The sequence below is a fragment of the Salminus brasiliensis genome, chromosome 6 (assembly GCF_030463535.1).
Source record: "Salminus brasiliensis chromosome 6, fSalBra1.hap2, whole genome shotgun sequence".
Classification (NCBI taxonomy): Eukaryota; Metazoa; Chordata; class Actinopteri; order Characiformes; family Bryconidae; genus Salminus; species Salminus brasiliensis.
In genome coordinates this window covers 38,600,575-38,620,790 of record NC_132883.1, presented here as the reverse complement: position 1 = coordinate 38,620,790, position 20,216 = coordinate 38,600,575, and positions in this window count along the sequence as shown.

Genomic DNA, 20,216 nt, shown 5'->3' with positions numbered 1-20,216 from the left:
GCATCCCACAGACTGAAGACTCCACTTGTACTCACACCCCAAAGACTCAAGACTAGACTTTGACTCACAGCCCAAAGATTCAAGGCTTGACATGGACTCAAGCTTCAACTTGGACTCACAGCCCAAAGATTTAAGCTTGACATGGACACAAGCTATGACTTGGACCCACACCCAAGAGATTCAAGACTCGACTTGGACTCACACCCTAAAAACTCATATCTGGACTAGATCTGGACTCACACCACAGAGACTGGATTTGGTCAGGTACTCAAGACTGGACTCAGACTCACAGCCCAGGTACTCAAGACTGGACTTAGACTCACAGCCCAGGTACTCAAGACTGGACTCAGACTCACAGCCCAGGGAGTCAAGACTGGACTCAGACTCACACCCCAGGTACTCAAGACTGGACTCAGACTCACACCCCAGGGACTCAAGACTGGATTTGGACACACACCCCAGGGACTCAAGACTGGACTCAGAATCGAACCACAGAGATTTGAGGCTTGGATCTTTATGTCCATAGATGGGTCAACTATTAACATGAATGGAAATCCTGCTTTTCTAGTAACTATCTGGGAACTACAGGTCACGGCACAGTGTGTTTTTCCCACTCTTTTAGCCTCTTAGGAACATCTTCCCTATGACCTCAGTGCTTCATCCTGGAGCATCTCCAAAGGCAGAGAGCTTTCTATAAATAAAGCAGCAAGGAGCACACAGGAGTAAAGCTCTTTCCTGGAAAAAAAATGGGAAGAGATGAAGACGAAGGAATGAGAGGCCCTCGAATTGTGCACATGAATGATAGAAGACACTTAGACAGAGTAGAGGGATGAACAGCTAGAGAGGGGGAGATGGGAAAAGATGGGATAATTGAAAAAAAATAGGTTGGAAAACGGTGGGCGCTATGATGGGCATAATGTGGTTGGTGTGATGACCAGCAGAGGAAAGGCCCTGAATGTGAACAAAGACATATGAAATGTAGAGAAATTTCACAGAAAATAACTTTAAAAAATAGTTATACAAATACAAAATCCCACATTAAGAAAAAAATGTTTTACATGAAATCACACATGCCACAATTATTGGGACCACTGATGTTAATACTTTGGACAACTCCCTTTCGTCAAACAGACAGCATTTAATTTTCTCCTATAACATTTCACAAGATGGGAGAATACAGAGAGAGGGATCTTCAATTGTTCCTCTTTGCACAGTCTCTCTAAATCGAGTCCTGGGTCCTCTCCTATGTATTCTTCTCTCTAGCTCACCCCACAGGTTTTCAATCAGGTTGAGGTATGGGGACTGAGGTGGCCATGGAAGGAGCTTTATTTTTTGTCTGAAGAACCATTTCTGTGCAGATGTGGCCACATGTTTAGGGTAATTACCTTGCTGAAAGATCCAGTGACAACCCATCTTCAGCTTTCAGGTAGAGGCCACCATATTTTGATTTAATTGGTCTTGGTATTTCAAAGAGTTCCTGATACCATGAACCCTAACTAGGAAGAGAAACAGGCCCACAGCCAATCATCGATACTCCACCATACTTCACAGTGGGCACACAGTGCTTTTCCGCATACTCATCTTTTGTGTTACGCCAGACCCACTTAGAGCGTTTGTTGCCAAAAAGCTCCATCTTGGTCTCATCTGACCAAAGCACAAGGTGAAGTCCTAGTACTGCTTAGTGAACTCCAGACATTTACGCTTATGTTTGTAAGCGAGAAAAGGCTTTTTCCATGCATGACTCTCAAACAGCTTGTTGGCATGTAGATGTAGCCTGATGGCATGTAGCCTGATGGTGGAGAATGGAGACTTTGTGACCCCAAGATGCTACTCTCTCATGAAATTCTCTAACTGTGAGCTTTAGATAACTTTGTACTTGTCTCTTACCATCCTTCTCACTGTGCATGGTGGCAAGATAAACTTGCATCTTCATCCAGGCTGGTTTGCCACTAGTTGCATTTTGGCTGATTTTGGTGACCCTGCCTTCACAATCTCAACCAAAAGAATCACTCAGATTGATCAGATTGAAAGATGTTTGAAACGTAAAGAAAGAACCTTTAAATTGGTAAAGAACCTGCAGATCAAGTGGAGATTTCTGGCTCTCACACCATCTCTTTTACAAACATGGTTCTTTATTGAATCAAAATTGCTTCTTCCATGACATCCATCGAAGAATCCTTTGAAGCACCTTTGTTTTTCAGAGTGTATTCTGCAGCTGCAAAAATACAGACTGGATTATCCAGCATGTGTATCTTCTAGGAACATATCTGAAGTGTCATCTAAAGTATTCAGAATAAATATTAAAACTGTACACCCTTGAACAGCCGTGTAATATAAACTGGTTCTTTGCTTGGTTAAATGGCTCTTCTCCACAGTGGAGAGCCTCTTGTGAATAGTTATTTTGTGCAAGAGTCCTTTTCTTTTTTAATACTTTGCAGAACCTTTTTTGCTGAGAGTATGTAGTCCAATGACAAACATTTCGGACCACTCTGGCGAATGCTCAGTCGCTGGGTCATAATTGCAATGTCATTTTCCAGACTCTTCACAGCACCTGTTTGTTTACACCTATCAGAAACTCATTTGGCCAAAATGAGACAGGTTAATGCAGCGCCCTCTGGGAAATACAAAATGTCAATTCTCATAAAGGGCATACTTAGTATTGAAGCAGTATTGATGTGAAAACCGCTATATTGCATTGCCCTTCTTACCAAACTGTGGCATAACAGCACCAAGATTACCTCAGAGCATAGTACATTCTCACAGACAGCGTAATTAGATTGGCAGAGGGGGTGTGAAAACAAAAATATCTGTATTTCCCTTCTGGAAAGACTTGAGGCATGTTTAATATTGATTTACAATGATAATGCTGCACAACCACACACATTTTCCACTGGCCTTTTCCACAGTTTGAAGAACTGTAAATCTGACAGTTGTCTTTTACATTGTGTCCAGATTACTTGATGAAGGGACCAATAGAAATGCTCCAAAATTACTTGAAAAAAAAACTTTTTCCATTGACTTCCATTGAAAGTTAAGAAGGTTTTTTCCTGCTCCTGTGAATTTGTCAGGTTGATGCAGGGTTTCTGTGTGACAACAACAAGATGCTAAATAGCATATGTAAGGGATTAAGGTGAAATCCTGATGTTTTGTGATAGCGTAATTTGTTATAGTTAGAGTTCAGTAAATAATCTGAAATGGTAATTCAGAGTGGTTTGGTGTAAAATTGTTAAGCGTTAATTTGGAAACTTATAACAGAGAAAATTAATCATTAATAAGGAATCTTCCTCAGATTTCTATTTTACAGATCACAGCTTCCTTTACCACCAGGTCATCAGGGGTTGAGATGTCTACAACACAGATATTATAGAGTAAGAATCATGTCATACGAAAGTTATTTGAAGATATGAGTTTTTTTAGTGTGACAGTGATGATATACTACATGATGTATCATGACATACCCCATGATACCAAACGTTTATTAGAACAAACTAAACTGATGAAATACTCCAATGCAAAAAAGGCGTGGCCCAGATGTGGTCCCGCCCCTGCTCTCTGCAAACGACTGTTGATGCCGGCTGTGATTGGCAGCCCTCCCGAATGCCATTTTCATCTGGGCCAAGCTGCTTTAGCGCTTAACCCGGGGGCAGCTCCCCTCCTGACGCTCATGCACACACATACATACACACACATACCACCATCACAGACTCCCAACGCTGGCCTAATCCACAGATTAAGGCCAGCGAGATGCAACACGATTCACTTTTTTTTATATTCTAGCTCAAAGTGGACAGATTCTGCTCAGAAAGGAACAGCTGAGCAGTTAACTGACACCAAACGTCCTCAAACGTCAACAGCAGAGATGCCTAATGACTGATCAAATAATTAGAACCAAGTGTCAGGGTTTTTTTGGGGGGAGCGTTGGGGGATTTTATTGGGGAAATGACCAGAGCAGAAAGCGTATAGATCCCCAGGACGGCCAAGGACATGCTGTGTGTGTGGTGGGATTACACAGAATCCTGTGTCCAGCAGATACTGCAGTGGAAAGAGATTACGGCCAATAGCGAAAGTTAGAGCTGATCTCTCCGCTGAAGGTCACTCACCGCTGCTCTTTGTAATTTTCTTTATATTAGGCCGGGTCAAACTACTGGCCTATGCCTTACTTTCTTCCGCTGTTCATATGGTGATTTCCAGCCCAACAGTGATGGGATAACGGTGGCAGATGTCATTTTAAAAAAAGAAAAAGACAGAAAAAAGAAAATCAGTGAATTACTGGCAGTGAATTACTGTTGGTGAAAGTACACTACTGACTTACATAACTCTACACTACACAGAAAAGAACATGCAGATTCTCTAAATCTCTAAATGTGCATCAATTAGGAACACATTGTATGAGTGATCACTACTACAATACTTAGACCCTATTTACACCTGGTCACTTCATCTGACTAGTATCTGGATTGTATCCTGATCAAATTGCAGCCATATGCATTTATGCTTGGCAGTCAAATGCGTTTCCAGTTAGTCAGACTGAAATCCGATTGCTGTGGAACGGAATAAGCAAGTTGGGCTCATAATGCATCAAGTATTACTGGTGTACCGGTTGTACTGGGAGGGGTTTTGGTTGTGGTGGATGTGTTTACACTGCTATACCATGGTTCAAATGCATCTCAGACCACCTCTTAAAGTGGTTTCACATTTCACTTCAGTTTTTAGAGGCCTTGTCAGAACAAGAAATCATATAAGCCACGCTATTTTATATTACTTAATAACACAACCAGATTTGATTAAGATCTGCAGTTTGCATGATGCTAACCTTGCCAAGCTGCATTAACATTACATGGCATTTGCCTTTGGGAAAAGGGTAAGGGCCTGCTCTTTAATGTCTTAGCACAGCTTTCATTCTGCTTTTTGGATTTCACAGAAGTTGCATCTGTCAGTCATGCTATTTCTTCCTGCAATAGTGTGTGTGATCCTGTGTGCATATTTGGAGACTCTGTGTGCTGTATTGCTTGTGGTAAGGGTCAGAGCTGAAGGTATTGACTATCTCTAACCTCTGTCAGTGACCCCTTTATTGGCATCTCAGCTTGTAGCTCTGAGATTTATGGCTAGTCAGGGAGAAGGAGAGCGGGAGAGAGGAACGATTTAAGAGAAAGGAGACGGGGGAGAAATTGTGCCTATCCTAAATGTTCCCAGTCAAGGACAAAATCTCTCTCCCTCTCTCTCTTTCTCTTCCTCAGAATACATTACAACTTTCTGTCTTTCCTGTGGGAGCTGATAAGCAGAAAGCTCAGAGTGTACCACAGTGTTATAGTGAGACCAGGTGACACAGTATGTTTGTGTGTGCAAGTGCTAGCTAAAGAAGCTCACAGGCTAAATGAGGCACCAAATCAGTCACAAGTGAATCAACATGGCTTCAGGTGTAAACGTCCCGCTCTGACTCCGCCATTACATTTATCTTAATTGACTGGCCATGATTTGCCAGAGTCCATTTCAGCTTGTGCCTTACGTCAGGGGGACCAAAATGTGCCTCAGTGGACTCATCTATACTGTGCTCATAAACATGTAGCAGGTGTCGTGGGGTTGGACAGAAATGACAGGATTTTACCAAAAATCCTGAACCTAATGAATTTAAGCTGAACCTTAGAGTTGCAACATAGCGTGAAATGCTACTTATGTTACAAAGAACTACACCTGATAAGTGTGATATACAAAATAGATGTCATGTATGCAATTTTACGTTAGGCTGAATGGGATTTGTGTTCTATAAAGCTTGTCGAACAGCTGCTACACATGTATGCATTTACGGTTGGAATAAGAATAGGTCCAGTTCAGATAACACCCAGCCATTACAGCAGGGGCTCCATATCAAACTCACAGACAAATGGAAAATGTTGGAAAATACTATAGCTTGTACCTAATAAACAACTTGTTTTCATTACATCCCACCAGTGGCATCTGTGCTAATCGGTCTTGTGCAATACTAGCATGGTAAGGACAGGTAACACCACTATTTTTGTTTGATCCAATATCAAATAGGCCGGAATCAGATAGCCTTTACAGCAGGGTTAAATAAACTGCTATATAAACTAACTGTTTCGTGCAATAATACCAAATTATTTCCTCCAGATAACATGTCCATGAGGGGCACATATGGGTAGCCAAACTGGGAGCCAGAAAGTTTTGTCCTCAGGTTCCACATAGGCTCCACATATGGATCCACCAGGGTTAGTGATGGGACCAGGAGGGGTTGTAAGCATTACTTTGACTTGCTGAATGTCACTCGATACACATACACAGCGGCTCCACAGCAGATCCACAGCTTCATTTCATCCTCCAAACATACCTTTCCATAATCCACTCATACCATTACCATAATCCACTGTATTCACAGTTTTCATCCCAATCATGTAATACAAGTCCATTTTCGCCTCCATTTGACCACCAAACCAGCGGTGGTTCACAAGCCGTCCTTGACATGGGCAGAGATTAATATTCCAGATTTGTGTAATATTAATGTGTTTTCAGTAATATCAATATTGCTGCATGAGGGCCTCCGGCGCTCATGACGACAGATCAATCGGCCCCTGCTATCTCCAGGCTGCTCGTAAATCTCACTGAAAAAGACACAGACCCTCGAGGAAGGGGAAGGCGCTTTTAGAAAAATGGCTCTAATGCTAATTACACTTCAGGAGATGACTGAAGACGAGCGTCATAACAAACTCCACACTCTGGAAAATCAGTGGAAAGCATCGGAGGCAGGGATTAGAAACAGCAAACACCAAAAAACGAATACGCCGCAAATGATTCATCTTTGTGTCAAGGGTTTTTTTGAGGCTTTTTTGGCTTGATTTTAGTTTCATTTGGCAACCTAATTGTAAAAGTGAAGTCACATGATTTATTACTTACCCCAGATGCAGTCACAGACATTCCACCCTGCAACAGCCCATTCCAGGGAGAGGGCACCAAGCAACAACCCCCACTTTCAACCCTACATATATACATCCTTGTTTTCTACATAAGAACAAACAATAAGGATACATTATTATGTAACATATTTAAGACACTATCCAATGAGAAACAGGTATCTCCAAAATGGTGACTTCCCAGGAGAGGGCAAAAATGTACTTTAATTAGAAGTCAGTGTAAAATAACAGTTTATTCCAAGTACTTTAGAGCATTTCTATTGGTCGATTAATCCAGTATTATTCACACAGTGTACAGAGCAGCTACAGGGTTCTAACGATGAAGAAAACTAGAACTAGAGCCTCTGATTCTTATAGTGGGCACTTCTACTATGACCTGGGGGTCGTGTGACTAAATCACGAGCCATGTTGCTTTGCCATCAGTGGCTGGAGTCCAATACAGCACAATTGCTTATGCTGTCTTCAGGTGGGTAGATGGTTCTCTCTCCCCTCATCACTCCTAAGCGATGTTGGTTGGCACAGGTGTCTGTTAGCTGGTGTGGTGGAGCTGGGGACCCAGTGCTTTTTTCTCAGTGTGTCAGCTGCCCAGCAAAAGGAAGCAGTGGCTAGCTTTGCATGTAGTGAAGCAGACATGCACTACAGTATCGTCTGCATAACACCCAGCTTTGTAAGACTATTCCTCTTTCTAATTGGACTATACATGGTATATATTGTTTCCATAGTGGGCTGAGGTAAAATTGGTTCTGGTTACTGAAAACGGCTGCCTATGATTTCCAGCTGAACTCAAAAAAGGGGCCTATATAATACTTTCAATAAAAATATAATTGTGACGACAGTGAGCCCACTGTAAAAAAAAACCCAGCATGTTCTGAGGCCAAATAACAGGGTTGTAAAATCATATTTATCATATTTTGTTGTATACTTACTATTTATACATCTAAAAACAACTTAAATGCTTAATAATTGTATTCTCCAGTCTCTCTAACTGTTAGGATCTCACATGCAGGCAAGATTTTAGCTTCCAGATAATTTTCTTTGGTATGAAATGGTATGAAGAAAAAAAGATTTGCTGCAGAAGGCCGTCCCTGACATGAACTACTGCAGCATTTATTGAAAGGACTCTCAAAGGCTTTGTGTGTCGTGTTTAAAGGGCAGTAGCGAATGGGTGGTTGTCAGGGCAGTGCGAAGGTCTTGGAGTGTTTTAGCAGAGGTTTGAGAGTGTGGGCTCGCCGCATTTATAAATCATGGAGGTGGAGATGAATAAGGAGTGATGCTCTCCTTCCGCACAAAAGCAGACCAGGACGCTCAAGGAGAGCATTCCAGCTCTTGGGATAGCTTGGGATAGGACAGTGTAGTAACATAAACGGCTCAGAGATTCAGTGTTACCGTTGTTTAAATAGCGTCTACTCCATGCTGAGTGCTGATATCTGGTTTTAAAGCAAAGTTGCATGCATTCAGCCATAACATTAAAGCCACTACAGTGGCATCTGTCAATGGGTGGGATATATAAGGCAGCGAAGGTGACGTGGGCAAGTGCTTCTCCAAAACATCAGGGTCCTGGTATGCTGTGGTTAGCACCTACAAAAAGTGGTCAGTGGTCAGTACCTACCGCTTGATGCATGTGGAGAGAAACGGCCTGCCCATCTGATCCAATCTCGCAAAAGAGCTACTGTAGCCAAAACTGGTGAAAAAGATGATGTTGACTATGTCTCATGGAGTCCGTGTCTCAAAGGGGTCAGAGCAGAGTTTTGGGTAGTAGGGGGGTCGACACATTATCCATCAGAACTGTCAGTGCTCCAAGGGGATACAAACTCTGAATAGGGTGTTGAGCACCCAGGGCTCAGGTGAGAGCAACAAAGGCTGTTCCATCTGAAGATGACATCACAAGTTTGTGCCATGTGGTGTGAGGTACAAGTCTTGCTCACACAAAGTGGAGAGACTTAAAACCTTGATTAGCTCCCAGTAGAGCAGTTCTGACAGCCCTGTGTCAGCAGTACACAGCTGTATTATTACGAGTGGTGCACCACCCTTAGGAGTGCATTCATTAGTGTAATGGGCAAAGTACAGAAGTGTGTGCCATTGTCCACCGAACCCCTGCGACTGTAACCATCGCAAGCAGTTTTATTCACATAAAAGAGATGAATGGAAGGGCTCTAAGCGTTGGCCCTATCAACAGGAAATTGCAGGTTTAATCCCTAGTGATGCTTTAGCCATCCATGGTCAGTGGTCCTTCCCTGACAACTGCTTCTCCTTAAAGTTGCCATTTCAAGAAGCAAGGTTTTCTGACGACAGTGAGGAGTTGCATCACCTTCTACATGCAATGACTATGCTAACATTGCTAGCATAAGATCAAACTAATAAATCATCACAGATAGTCCTGCAGTGCAATCTTCTCCTGGTATTGGCTCAGAGTCTGACTCAGGCAGTGAGTGTCTGAAGGCATACAAGGATGCTTTCGTACAGACACACACACACACAGAGAAACACTGGCTGGAAGACTTGAAAAGCAAGCCAAAGAGAAAGGCTTTCACAACAACTGCCCTCTCCTGTTTAACCCTATTTCAAAGCTGTGTATTTGTACACCATGTCTGATGTGTATTTTTTTCTGGTTTCCATCATCCTATTAAACTCACTAATGCCCTGCTCTGGTGGTCAACATAACGCCTCCTGCTGTAATGGAAGGAAGAGAACGAGGGGGGAGACTAATGAGAAGTAAAAGGTCAGGGATAGAAAGAGAGAGAGAGAGTGAGGGGGACGAGTGTAATGAATGAAGACTGGCGTTTATAAATAGCCGAGGTGAGAGGGAAGGAGTCCCGGCAGATAAATTATGCAGCAGGATGCTGAGGCATATTCAGGATGACAATTATGCCCACATGCCGCAAACTCACACTATTAACACTCTGTGTGTTTGTATGTGTGTGTGTAGGTGAGTGAGTGAGTGGGTGGGTAAGACCATCCTTTAGAGTCTCTGTGACACATTTACGCTCACCTCTTCCTCGCTCCTTCTCTCTCTCTCTCTCTCTCTCTCGTTCTTCTTCTGCTGATGTAATCAAAATACAGAGGCCTTGAGCCTTAAGGCTGTTCTTTGAAGCAGCACTTTGAAGGAACTCCCGAGAAGCGCAAAGTCGCAGCCATATTTTAGTAGCAAAAGTAGCGGAAAGACTGCGTCATGACACGATGGCTTGATTTAGCACAGCTGCTGCTTCACTTATTGAGCATGACTTTTACTGAATGGTCACTCAATTGATTGTAAAGCTGAGGCTTCAGATATTGATCTGGCCGGGGAAACAACAGCGATGTGGCAAAGCATTTGAGGTAATATCTGTGGCTTGAAAGAAGCAGGTGAAAAAGCCAACTATAAAAGCCATTTGCTAAGATGAGGTCCTAACCTACAGCAGAGCTTCAATGGGAGCCATAGAAGGTTGCCAGATGTCAGCCTTGGCAATACTGGACCGTCGATGCCGGGGGGTTGGGATGGAGACAATCTAAGCCCAGTGTTTGACAGCAACATTAGCAAAGGATCTCCATTTGTAAACAGAAGAATCAAACATCAGATACCAAACATGTCCTGGCTGGTTGACTGCATCTGACGTCAGTGATCAATCATGTTCATTCGATTTGTTTGTTCAACAATTCCTTTAAGGAGCTCAATTAGAACACTTACATTGAATGTACCTACGGGAACACAAAAGCACCTGTGCAGCACTCTTTTTTTCTGACAATACATATATATATATATATATAGTATATATATATATATATATATATATATATATATATATATATATATAGTGGACAAAAGTATTGGGACACCTGTTTCTTCTGAAATCAGGTGTATTAAAACGAGTTTATTCTGCTTTTGTTGGAGTAACTGTTCTACTGTGCAGACTTTCTATTAGATTTTGGAGCTTTGTGTGAGGATTTCATAGCATTCAGGTACAACAGTGTTAGTATGGTCAGAATGTTGGATGATTAGCACCCCAACTCATCCCCAACTCCCCAGCTTACTCAAAAGTAATGGAGTGTAGGGAGTGAGACAGTCCCACTGAAACCCACTGAAGAGACTTGTAGTATGTTCTATATGGCCAAGATGGCTTATGCATTAAAAATGCATCCCTTTCATCTCCATCTCTATCTCCATCTTCAATATGGAAAGCATGAAGTTCCACTCGAAAGGTCTAGAGAGCACTCTGTAATGGGCTTTCAATCCAGGTGTCTGTGTATGTGAGTGCATGTGCGAAAGAGAAGAGAGAGTCATAAACTCACAAAGTAGACACATATATGCACATGGCTTAACAATAGAAATGGTGGGAAGAGGCCTAAACCCACAGTTGTCTTCAGGACTGCAGTCTGCATCTTACTGATGTACTCCTGGTCTAAAATGAAGTAATAAACATAGCTTATGAAAAATGTCCAAATATTTGCGGACACCCTTTGTTGAAAGGGATTTCAAGTGCATTGAAGCCCACCCACTGCTAACACAAATTGCTTAAATGCACACACAGTAGTTAGTAGAATCCCCATGCCCTAATGTCTAATGCCTAATGCCAGTGCAACCAAAAACACCTGTAATAATTGCAGCAAAACAATCGAAACTTGCATATTCCATCCCACACAGCGATCAGATCTCAGGCTGGAGACGCATTTGACTACAGAGTTTACGTAAATTTGGCTAAATAATAAGTATACTGTGTGGATTATGATGCAGGTATATATATATATATATATATATATATATATATATATATATATTTCAGCAACAAGAGCATTACTGAGGTCAGGATGTTGGATGAGCACCACCCCACCTCCACCACCCTACTCCATCCCCAACTCTCCAACTCATCCCAAACGTATTGGATGGAGCACTAGACATCATTCCAGGGAACACAGTACCACTGCACCACAGCTCAATGCTTGGGGGGGGGGTTATACCCCTCTAGCCCATGCCTGGCATTAGACAGCATGGTGCCAATAGGCAATGTTTATCTGCTCCACAGAGGCCTATTTTTCAGTACTTTTCTGTGTGCATTTGCACATTTGTGTCAGCAATGGGTGCAACTTCTAGTAGCTGAATGCATTCATTAGAGAGAGGGGACACAAACATTTGGATAGATAGATGCACACTCTAGTAAATGTCAGCACATGTAAAAAAATGTCCCTGTCCCTTATTCCGTGGTCCAGGACTTACATAATACAGTGACCTCTTTAATCTGCTCTTTCTTCAGCCCATTTTATAGGCTGTATTAAACACAAAAAAGCAAGGGACGTTTGTCCTTTCAGATTGGTTTCTGAATGCTGGGTTCTAGTGGACTCCTTCAGTGTGGCTTCTGCAGGGATGCGCTACATGAATACTGCATAAGATCACTGCAAACCTCATTGATACACTCATTACTAACACGCTAATAGCCTCTCCTGATAACGTAAGAAATCTTATCAACTTCAGCACATAAAAGTGTGTGTGTAAGTGTGTGTGTGTAGGCAGGGTGCGAGATGCCAGTGAGAACAGAAGAGGGTCCTCTTTCTCTCTCTCTCTCTCCAGCCCAAACAGCTCCCAGCAGACATCCATTATTCAGCACTAAGCTTTTTCATCACCATTCATACAACATCCTGCCACCGCCGAGGCTATTTACCGCCACCGCCGCTGCTGAGAAATATATCTCTGGGCACAATTCAGATTACACAAGCACACGCATACACAAACAAACATGCATACACACACATGCTTTCACACAGATGCACAAATTAAAAAATCTAAACAAACCATGCAGTGAAGCTAAGCGGAGGATCATCTGGTACCCTTTTTAATATCCAGCATTCAGGGTCATCGATATTGAACCATTTCCCACCATTACTGGTGGGAAATCCACTGGTCAACATGTGGACTAGATTGTGGATTTGCCAGTTGTTTCGTTTTTGGATCGGACAGTCCTCATGTCAGCTCCAGTTGCAGGTGCATTATTATGACGTCCAGCTGCTGCATGTCTCAATCTAAAGGTGTTCCATTTATGGAAGTACTGTGGGTAAAGTTCTAATGCTGTTCTACATAGCGTCTATCTACATAGTGCATTAAATTAGCACTCTACTAATGGTACTATTATTATTTTGTATATACTGTTTAGAACAGTAGTATCAGTAGTAGTAGTATCAGTGGTATGCAGAATGACAAGAACCATGTGGGGTTTATAAGCTACAACCAAAACAATCAGATACGGCTTGGTAATCAGTTGTCTGACACCTGAGGAATTTAACCTCTTAACCCTTTAAAAAGCCTATGGCCCGCCGGCAGGACGAAAGTATTTTTACAAACTACTATGAACCTCCTTGGAACCACCTGGCTTTTTCCCCCACTTAGGAACAACTCAGCCAGTTTGCATTAATTTGCATGTAGCTACCAATTAGTAATCCTTTGCCCCCACTCCCCCTCATCATTTTGATTTTAAAGGTAAAGGTGCACGTATTTGTCACTGTACAGTGTACAGCGAAATGTGTCCTCTGCATTTAACCCATCTGGTAGTGAACACACACTCACACACACACATGTGTTAGGGGCAGTGAGTACACACACACACACACACCCAGAGCGGTGGGCAGCCAACTCCAGCGCCCGGGGAGCAGAGAGGGTAAAGGGCCTTGCTCAAGGGCCCAACAGTGGCAGCTTGCCGAGCCCTGTTATCAATATCCCGGCGCTCTAACCGCTGAGCCACCACTGCCCATTTTAACAGACATTGTACAGCTGAACACGCTCGGAGGAGAACACTAACCGCCAGTTCTGTTACATCATCTGACAGATGCTCACACTGGCCAGCAGGGACAGGGAGGGCCATCCTACCCACCTAGAAGGAGCAAAGCCTATTATGCTATCTGGGACTGTTGTGCCAATCAGGAATCTCTGGTAGTCGTTATCATGGCAATCTGTTGTTTTACTTTCTTGCAGTCATTTACGGTAGCTTTCAGTGCTACGTATATGTCCTTTGTCACTGCAGTGATGCAGGAACATGTGCCTGTTACTGTTTTCCTGAACACTGTTAGTGTTTTTGACACTGCAGAGATTGAATGCACTGATCCTGCAATGCAATGATCTCATGGTGCTGTTGGCAGAGAGTCAGACTCTTTTAGTGGATGCTGGTCAACAGGCACAAGTAAGCACACACACACGCTCACACAGATATCTCGATCCTTCCACAGTCACTGTGAGCGAGAGAGAGTGAGCCCAGGCGTGGAGAGAGGAGCCATGTGTCTTTATAAAGGCAAGCTGCATCCATCATCTGCAACCATCGCAGTGCAGGAGAACTCATTAGTTACTGCAGCGGTGGCCAGGCTGGGCCTGTCAGAGGCACTAAAGCCCTAAATAAAACACCTTTAAATGACCAGAGAAGAGAGCTGACAGTAATTAAATTTACATATTTTCCACTTTACTCCTAAATGCAGTTGATCAGGAACACTTCGGGCTGTTACGCACCCAGCACAACGCCACTAAACAACACAGATTCAGATTTTTTATGTTAAATTTGTGCATGAAATTCTACACCAGCCTTAATGCAAATGTTCTGGAATTTTTTAATTTTCTGGTTGTTTTGCACTGCAAAAACAAAAACAACAAACAAATGCCTGGTCAGAAAGTCTTCTAGTGTAAAAAAATGTTCTTGGCTCCTTACAAAACAAGGGAATAGCGAGATGAGGTGTGATACTCCCGTGTGGACTCTAGTCAGGTCTGCTTATATCCGACCTCATCCATTGTGTCCAGATGTTTGTAAAAACAGAGATTGTCCTCCTTCCGTTTTTGAAAATATTTCCGTCCACCGATGCACAAAAACGCTTGCATGAGCATGCTAGCCCTTTATGGAGTGACAGTACCTCATAAAGAGAGACATCAAAACTCCCGAGTAGTGTACTGTGCAAGGCAGGAAATTATGGAAGCAAAGTAGAGAATTAAATATCTGTAATAGAACGTATTTACATTTATTCATATGTGGAAATCTGAAACCTATGCTATCTGCATGTAGACACTGTAGTTTTATGACTTATGTAGGTCACTATATAGGGAGCAGGGAGATATTTTAGATTCAGCCAGAAACATGCATGCGTTGAGACATCAGCATTTTCATAAAGCTCTGTTTTCCCTGTCCACACAACAACACTGAAAACAACATTTTGGAAAAGCTCAATTTTCAGTGACCAAAAATAGCGTTTTCATGTGGACGAAAATCGGGCACCTGTGGACAGAGCCTTTGTGAGACCATAAGCTACAGGCAAAACTAAGGAAAGGAGACCAAAAAGTGTCATGTGTTTGGACTAGTTGGTGTAGCACCTTTTCTTTAGTGGGCTGGAGTTTAAGTCCACCACACTACACCAATAAGAATCCTTGGGCAATACTCCTAACACTACCTGTGTAACCTGATTGAAATGTTAGTCGTTCTGGATAAAAGCACCATTAATCTAATGTTAAGGTGTTGTTAGAGCTGCACGTGTGGTGAAAAACTGTCCTGCTGACATTTATTGAAAAGTTATATAGTTGTTGAGATACAGCAAATCAGTCATCTTGGCTGTTGCCATACCAATGCCAGAGACAACTCTAGTGGTGGAGAGAGTTCATGTTGCCTGCAAGGCCTAGATCATTAGTTCTATATGTGTTCATTTATTGCCGTCTGAATGAATGAAATGGCAGCAATTCCATGTGCATGATAACAGACAAACATTCAGTCAGGATGGATGCCACTATACTAAAATTGAAGCCCTTTGTTTGGACCATAAATGTCAAAACCTGTCAAAATGTTACAAAGCCCACCTCTATGCCCCAGTGGGATTCTAGCAGTATGTTAACTCTAAGACAAGGGTTTCAGTACAAGAGCTCCAGCATAGTCTATACAGACCTGACACTGTTACCTGACCTGACACACTAACAACTGACTGATACCCGCTGCCTATATCACAGCTGGTTTACTCAGTCAGTGAAAAATAGAGAACCTACCTGATGTCTTGAGAAGTGGTCTCCAACCATGCTCATGGAGAGCTACCTTCTCGCAGACATCGGATCCAAGCTTTTTCCACCCAACCTGATCCAACTAATTGCAGCCTTCAGATGGTATTGATTGGCTGAATGTTTTTTTTTTTTTTGGAGTTGGAACCTTAAGGAAGGTCGTTCTCTGGTAGGAAGGCTGAAGACAACTGGGCCAAGATTGGTCGCACAAATTGAAACTCCAAAAAATGATTGATTGACCTGTCCCACAAATAAGAAATCAACCTTATATATCATCAATGTTGGGCAAAATCTTTGTATCTCCATTTTGCAGTTTTTTAGGTTTTGACATATTCTGAATCTGGCAGTTGTTCTTAACCATTTAATGATGACTGAACCAATAGAATTGCTCCAAAATGACTTGGAATAAAATATTTTACATTGCTTTCATTGAACATTTTTTCCTTCTCCTGTAAAGCTACCATGTTGGAGATGATTGGTTTTGCGATGATGCACTATATATAAATCTGATTGGATAATTTTCCACTTTAAGAATGTAACTCCCTTGTTTGCAACCAAACCATAACAATGTAATAAAACTAATAGGATAATAAGACATTAAATAAGACCTTTTAAAGAGCTATCTGAATGTATTTTTCTGTTCCCAGAAATCATTAGGCCATCTCTGAAGATATAGAAGGGATTGAGAGTTCTCCATTGACCAAACCAGCATGTTATACAATATATCATACAGTGTCTTAAAACAAGGAAGTGTATTTAACACAGTTGGGTGTGATGATATGGGCATGGGGTTTACATGATGTTACTTGTAGCTCAGACAACAACAACAAGCTATTCCTGTTATACAGTTTTTAGACAGTCACAGCTGCTGTATACTGTACATGGCTGTGTCCATGCTTTTCTATCTTCTGCAGTCCTGTTAACCAAATCACCAAAGTCCACAGATGACCTGCTCGCTCAGGACACTGCTCTTTATTTTTCAGTCTGGGGTTTTCAAAGCCATTTTGCTCAGTAAAGCCTGCTGCACGTGCTGGGAGTTCAACCAGAGATTTCCGTCAGCCAAAACAAGGCGATTTAGACGAGGGAGTTAGGTGACGTCCGCATAAAATAAATCATGAAAATCCACAGTTTTGTAGAACATAAGTCATATTGATTTTCCTGTCTAGAAGGGAAAAAAATACTGTCAGGTCCACTAAGCACTCTTGAAAGAGTCTGGGCACATGTCACACCACAAATAATTGCCAAATCTGTCTACACCAATCCTAGCCCTAATTCTAAAAGAGAGTTCAGACCATGGATGAATTCTACCAGATCACTTAGCAAATACTGAAATGATGATGGTGCTCCATCCAATACTTTTGGGATGAGATTTGGGGATGAGGTGGGGTGGTGATTATCCAACACCCTGATCTCACTAACGCTCTTGTCGCTGTATGCAGTCAAATCCTCACAGCAATGCTCTGAGATCTAGTAGAAAGCCTTCTTCCCTGGACAGTAGAGACAGTTACAAAATCTGAATTTCTTTGCTGTTTTTTTAATACCCTTGATTACAAGAGAAACAATGAATGAGTAGTGTCCCAATATTTTTGTCATTTTATTGTATATCAACCTAAGCTTACTAAAGCTCTATATATGCTTGCTTCAGGGTGGAGTTTTTCATCATTTTATTTTATTTTAGTTTTATTTACACTCACCAAGTGCTTTATTAGCTACACTTTACTGATACTGGGCCTTCCATTGATCTCAAAACAGCATAATTTGTTCATGGCATGGATTCCACGAGAAGTCCTCAGAGATTCTGGTCCATGTCAACATGATTGCATCACTCCTGCAATTGCTGAAGAACTTTCATGCTGCCAATCTTCTGTTCTACCACACCCCAAATATGTTAGACTGGATCCAGATTGTGACCAGATTGAGCTTTGTGACGTGGCGTACTATCAAGCTAGAAGTAGCCTTTAGAAGATGGGTAAACTGTCATGAAGGGATGCACATGGTCAGCAATACTCAAGTAGGCTGTGGCAATTAAATGATGATTGATATTAACAGGCCCAAAGTGTGCCACAAAAACATTTTCCACACTATTACAGCAGCACACTACCTCCACCAGCATGGACTGTTGACTGTTGACAGATTTGGTCCATGGATTCATGCAATTGGAGCCAAATGCTGACCCTACCATCTTTGTGCTTCAGCAGAAATCCAGATTCATCAGACCTGGCTCAATTTTCCAGTCCTTTAATGTGTAGTTCTGGTGAGTCTGTGCTTCCTGCATCCTCAGCCTTCTGTTCTTGGCTTATACAGGTGGAACTTCTTTTGCTCAGTTACTGCAGCCTTTCTGTAGCTAAAACCAGTTTGGCCATTCTCTGTTGACCTCTCTCATCGACAAGGTGATTCAGTCAGTAGAACTGCGGCTCACTGGATGTTTTTTCTTTATTACAGCATTCTGAGTAAACTCTAGAGACTGTTGTGTTGAATATGGCAAGAGATAAAATCAGACCATCTGGCAACAATAAGCATGACACACTCAAAATCACTAAGATCACATTTCCCCCCATCTGATTGGAAGTTTCTCCACTCATTTGCATAATGTCCTTGAAGCTTAAGACAGTCAAGTACTTCCCTCTTGACACAAAATGCCGCATAGGTAATGCTAAGAGAACCTGCACCTTGTGTATGACACAGGCTGGGGCTGTTCTCTACCTCCATCATGTAATCAATCCATTCGTGACTCCAAGTGGACCAATCTTTGAAGCTGAGAGGTCTAAAAAATCTGATCTCTGAGTAATAAACTGTTTTCCATCTCTTCCCCAAACCCCCCCATCAAATCAGTTAAGCAGTTTTAGGATGGAGAGGGAGAGAGAGAGAGAGACCAAAAAGAAATAGCGGGGAAAAACCATAAATGTCAAACGGTGTAATCCATTTTGGTCCAGAAATCCTCTCAGCATGACAAACGTAATCTGCTGGATGGATCAGAGAGGGCTGTGGAGTTCCTGAGTTCACTCCGCCTCTCATATGGTCAAGCAGAGGCGGCTGAGGGGGCTAAAACTAAAGCACCACCCGACCAATAAGGCTCCTATTCAGGCCAACTGAACAGCAGACACCTAATGGAAGACAGAAGGCTTCAAATTCCATGTTGTGCCAAATAAGGGTGGGATTTGAGATGGGCATGATGTTCCTGATCACTAATACTGTTTCTGTTATTACTAATGCCTTTTCAGCCTATTATTTATTACTGATATAATTTATTCCCTGGCAATTTACTATTGAACAGTAATGCCAATAAAGCACTTCTGAGAGAGATTTGATTTTAAGCCAGCACTGTGATGAAATACAATCTGGTCTTGCCAAATTCAACCACATCTCACCTGACCTAGAGAGTGGGAGAGTGAGAGGGTGAGAGGAGAGAGATGAGGCTGATGAGACCTGGCATGAACTTCACCAAATCCATTACACACAGAAATTCCAGGCTATCCGACCTAATGTGGGACTGTGATAAACATCACTAGTGATCCTTTAATACTTAAAGCAATGCTATGTAACATGTTTACCCTAAAATAACTTTACCCTGAAATCATGTGATGCTCCAGTGATCTCTGTAACATGGAGAATAGCATTTATATCATTGTGTATCTGGGGATCAGTTCCCTGCTAGCTGTTCTATGTAACATTGATAAAGCAGGAGGTCATATCCGTTTAGAATCCTGACTGTGCCACGTCAGTCCACATGCTTCTTTAACGTTCAGTGACAGTCCTGGATCTCTCAGCACACCCAGAAATACATGTATAAAGCATGTTCTTGAGTGGTGGCTCAAAACGTAAATTGCAGTTTCCGACTGTAGGGGGAGCCCAGGAGCAAGAAATACCAATTTCGCATAATGCTGCTTTAATCCGAATGGGCCAAACCACTCTTTTAATTATATTTGCTTCCTTAAAAAAACATGTTTGTAATAGAGAGGTGTGTGACGTGTGAAGAACTTTAGACCTGCACACTCACACATGTCTATCACAAACCCTGCACGGTTCTACATGGGAGCAAAAGTGGTTCAAACAAAGCACCTGTATTTTAAGAGTGTCAAGTCAGACCCAGCACTTAGCTGCAGAGGACTCTCACCACCGCAGGATATTAAAAGTGAGAAACTGAGACAGGTCTGGGACAGCTCTATGTGTTCAGCGGTTGAGATACAAATTCACCTGCGTCTCCACTGTGGGTCTTTAATGTGGGTAAATGCTTGTGGTGAAAACCGAGAGTCCCACTGAAAGAGTCTCTGAGAGTTCCCTCTCCTCTGCTTGGTTCTAGCCGGCCGGCCTCCCTG